The following is a 5,388-nucleotide window of genomic DNA, read 5'->3' as shown; positions in this document are numbered from 1 at the left end:
GCTTTGTTCTATCAGCAGGGCTCCAACTTGTGAACCATAAGATCACGACCTGAGCCCAAATCAACTGTCAGATGCTTAACCAAATGAGCCACCCAGGCACCCCCTTAAATAATATCTTGATCATATTTACTTTATTTACAATATTGATTAAAATAACACAGAATACCCCAAATAAATTCTTTAACCCATGGCGCAATTTTCCTAATAAAACCTTAGCTAGTATGAAATGATAGAGAGAAAATCATGCCAGCTGCTTATACTCCCAAAATCAAGTGTTGGTTTGTATTCATCTATTTTCATTCCTTAAGATTTCAACACTCTTTATATAAAATAATGTTTTTGCTAAGATTATAAAAATCCTTTATAATGAGAAGTACCTTGAATCATTAAAATATTACTCTTCTGGCAGATTTGTAGGCTTGATTGAACTCTAGTAGTTTAGCAAGCTAAGTCCTATACGTTATAGGTAGTATGTATAACTATTATTATTACGATTAATTTTTTTGTTGGACTAGACCATTTCTAGTGTTCTCTTCTCTAAATATACAATATTTTATAATTTTCTTGAAGATAGGGCACAATTTCTTACTGTTGACAAGTCTAAGCTAAAACAAATATAATATAAAATTCATTATGAGAAGTTTTCAGTCTCTGAGTTCAGAAAACAATAAATGCTAACTTATTACATCCTATTAAAATGGGCTCTCAGCCCATAATCTTACTCTTCAACAGAAAATGTGTAATGCTGCTTAATGATCAGGGTGTTGGAGTTTCCTTTTGACTGTAAAAAAGAATGAGCCTTCATTATAATAAAATATTCCACTATTACATAGTCTATGTTTTATGAATTACTCTACACACACTTTGTGTCAATTATAGGCCATAGAATAAAAGGTAACACTTCAGCCTTCAGGCTGAATCATTTATTTGGAGCTCACTGATGTGTTCTTAATTCAATTTGAAGTCTCTCCCCACCCACAGTTTGTGGAGATAGAGATGTAAACATTTTTCTTCACTGGCAGAGACTGGAGAATGCATCAACATGACAAATATTTTCCAGGAGGAAAAAAAAGTATACTCTGTGAATAACAATCTCTCTCTCAAAGAAAAAAAAGATAATCATAACAATATTTATGACATTCTTTTATCTCAAAGGAACCTAAAGCACTTTAGAAATGTTAATGATGATCTGGTTCTGTGAGATTCACGTTGCCTGTCACTGAGATGGATTCATGTTTAACAGTCTGTGGGGATGACAGACCCTGCAGAAAGCTCAGTAGGATTTATTATCACATCTGTAAGGCTGAAAGGGGACGACTGCATATTCCAAACTGCCCATGCTAGAATGTGTATCTATCACAGGATCAAAGGCATGGGCTCCCTGCATATGCAAAACACGATGGATTGCATAACATTCACCTGCTCTCAGATAAAAGTATTGATGAGGCATCCCAGGATGCTCTGCCCCACACCATCTGGTAATGTAGACAACACTATGCCTGTTAATAAGACATTAGTAACCATTTAGAAATATTTAATGTGTTCCTGTGAATTAACATTATTATTGCTTCTTGTAACTATTTAAAAATATCAGTGTTCGGAGTCCTATGTTAATGCACCTATAGAATAGTACAAGCATAGCTATTTTTCCCATACAGAAATACTTATACGTCGCTGCTGAATTCCCTCATGTAGATTATATGGTTGACTTAACAATGGTGATAGGTTGCAAATACTACAATGGTGAGTGACATTGTTCACACAATAACTAACAGGTATTGAAATTTTCTAAGTACATAAACATATGCACACATATAGTGATTTACATATATATGTTTAACATACATCAGATAGTTTCATCATGCTTTGATTTATATCATGTACTATTATTCACCATTATAACTATTAATATTTAAAAACAGGAAGGAAGGAGTAAATGGAAATATATTGTGTATGTGTGTGGTTTTTTTTGCTCCATCATTATCTATGCCATATTGTGGCAAAGTTTCATTCATTGATGTCTTTATTAATTCAGCAAACATTTTTTCAGTAGTTATTAGACCCTATTCTAGGTACTAGGCATTTAAAGAGACCTTTGATACATATCTTCAAGAAGATAATACTCTTGTGGGAGAGATAAATATTAAAAAAGTAAATAGAGTGCCTTAAGAACACCAAACAGGCAGCTCAGAACTCTGAAAGAAGAGGCAGGGGCAATTTTACAAAGAAGACAACATTTGAATTGGACCTTCAAAATTGAGTAGGAGGTATCTACCAAAGCAAGTATTTTTATCAAGGTTTTTTTTTTTTAAGNAGTTTATTTATTTTAAGAGAGAGAGAGCATGGGCAGGGGTGGGAGAGAGAGAGAGAGAGACAGAGGGAATCCCAAGCAAGCTCCACACTGTCAGTTCAGAGATGGATGCAGGGCTTGAACCCACAAACTGAGATCATGACCTGAGCTGAGATCAAGTGTCAGACACTCAACAAACTGAGCCACCTGGCACCCCATCAAGGTTCTAATTATAAAATTAAAACACATTGCTAGAACTGACTGCAAAAAAATACAAAGACCCAGCAACATCAAGTTTGAGAGAGTGAAACAGTCTGAGTTTCAACAAAATGTGTCTACTGATTTGATCATTTGTTTCAACAAAACAATCTACTGATATAGAGGTATACCTAATTTATTTTTTTAATGTTTTATTTATTTCTGAGAAAGAAAGAGAGAGAGTGTGAGCAGGGGAGGGTCAGAGAGAGAGACACACACACAGAATCCGAAACAGGCTCCAGGCTCTGAGCTGTCAGCACAGAGCCCAATGCAGGGCTCGAACCCACGACCCGTGAGATCATGACCTGAGCCAAAGTCAGACGCTTAACTGACTGAGCCACCCAGGTGCCCCTGGTATACCTCATTTATTAAACTTCTTTTTTCATTTCATTGCACTTTGTACATAATGCTTTGGCTTTTCTTTTCCTTTTCTTCTTTATTTTTTTAGAAATTGAGGATCTGCAGCAACACTGCATCAAGCAAGACCATTGGTGCCATTTTCCCAATGAATTTGTTTCATCCATGTCTCAGTCACATTTAGGTGATTCTCACTATATTTCAAATTTTTCATTTTTACTATATTTGTTCTGGTGATCTGTGATCAGTGATCTTTGATGTTATTATTGTAACTGTTTTGAGGTATCACAAACTGTGCCCATATAAGACAGTGAACTTGATCAATAAATGATACATAAGTTTGACTGCTCCACCAGCTGGTTGTTCCCCTATCTCTCTCTCAGAATTTGTCTCTGTCCCTCTCTTTCCTTGGGCCTCCCTATTCTCTAAGATACAATATGGAAAATGGGCCAGTTAATAACTATACAATGGGCTCTACATGTTCAGGTGGATGGAAGTGTAGATGTCTCTCAGTTTAAATCCAGAGCTAGAAAAGATAATGCTTAGTAAGAAAGGCATGTCAAAAGCGAACAGGTCAAACACTAGATCTTTTGTGCCTAACAAACAAGTTATGAATACAAAAGAAAACTTCTTGAAGAAAATTAAAAGTGCTACCCCCGTGAACACACAACTCATAAAAAAGTGAGACAGGCTTTTTGCTGATATGGAGAAAGTTTTAGTGGTCTGATAGAAGATCAAACCAGCTACAACATTCCCTTAACCCAGAGCCTAATTCAGAATAAGGCCCCAACTCTTTTCAATTCTATGAAGGGGTGAGGAAGCTGCAGAATAAAAGTTGGAAGCTGGCAGAGTTTGGTTCATGAGGTTTAAATAAAGAAACAGACTCTTGACTATAGAGAACAAATGATAGTTACTAGAAGGGAGGACAGTGGAAGGATGGGTGATGAGGATGAAGATTGCACTTGTTGTGATGAACACAGGGTGTTGTATGGAAGCATTGAAATCACTCTATTGTACACCCAAAACTAATATTACACTGTATGTTAACTGGGATTTAAATACAAACTTAAAATAAAGAAAGAAGCTTATNACACAGGGTGTTGTATGGAAGCATTGAAATCACTCTATTGTACACCCAAAACTAATATTACACTGTATGTTAACTAACTGGGATTTAAATACAAACTTAAAATAAAGAAAGAAGCTTACTACATAGCATAAAAGTGCAAGGTGAAACAGTAAGTGGTGACGTAGAAGCTGTAGCAAGTAATCCAAAAGATCTAGCTAGGAAATAAATGAAGGTGGCTACACTAAGGAAAAGATTTTCAATGGCTTTAAACAGTTTCCTATTGGAAGAAGATGCCACCAGTGCCTGGCTTCAAAGTTTCAAAAGACAAGCTGACTCTCTTGTTAGCGGCTTATGCAGCTGATGACTTTAGATGGTAACCAATGCTTATTTACCACTCTAAAAATCCCAGGGCTCCTGAGAATTATGCTAAATATACTCTGCCTGTGCTCTGGAAATGGAACAAGAAAGCCTGGATGACAGCACACCTGTTGACAACATGGCTTACTGACTATTTTAACCCCGTTGTTGACACCTACTCCTCAACTCCTCAGGAATTAAAAAAAAGATTCTTTTCAAAATATCACTGCTCATTGATAATGCACCTGGTCACCCAAAGAGCTCTAATGGAGATGTACAATGAGATAAATGTTGTTTTCATTCCTGCCAATACAACATCCATTCTGCAGCCTGTGGATCAAGGAGTAATTTTGACTTTCAAGTCTTAGTATTTAAGAAATACATTTCATAAGGCTATAGGTGCCATAGATAGTGATTCATCTGATGGATCTGGGCAAAGTACATTGAAAACCTAGAAAGGATTTACCGTTCTAGATGCCATCAAGAAGAAGTCAAAATAACAACATGACAGGAATTTGGAAGAAGTTGCTTCGAAGCCTTACGGATGACTTTGCAGGGTGCAAAACTTCAGTGGAAGAAGTAACTGTAGATGTGGTGGAAAAGCAAGAGAACTAGAATTAGAAGTGGAGTCTAAACATGGGCCTGGATTTCTGCAATATCATGATACAACTTTAATGGATGAGTAGATACTTCTAACGGACGAGCAAAAGAAAGTGATTTCTTGAGATGGAATCTACTTCTGGTAAAGATGCTGTGAGGCTGTTCAAATGACAACAAAGGGTTAGCATATTATGTAAACTTAGTTGATAAAACAGAAGCAGGGTTTGAGGGAATCGACTCCAATTCTGAAAGAGATTTTACTGTGGGTAAAATGCTCTCAAATAGTATCACATGCTCCAGAGAAAGCCTTCATGATAAGTAGAGTCAATTGGTGTGGAAAACTTCATTGTTGCTTCACTTACAGACATTGCCACAGCCACCTCAGCCTTCAGCAACCACCATTGTGGTCAGCCAGCTGCCAATAATACCAAGGCAAGACCTCCATCAACAAAAAGAT

The sequence above is a fragment of the Crocuta crocuta genome, unplaced genomic scaffold, assembly GCF_008692635.1.
Source record: "Crocuta crocuta isolate KB4526 unplaced genomic scaffold, BGI_CrCroc_1.0 scaffold6, whole genome shotgun sequence".
NCBI classification, from domain to species: Eukaryota; Metazoa; Chordata; class Mammalia; order Carnivora; family Hyaenidae; genus Crocuta; species Crocuta crocuta.
This window is presented reverse-complemented; position numbering follows the sequence as displayed.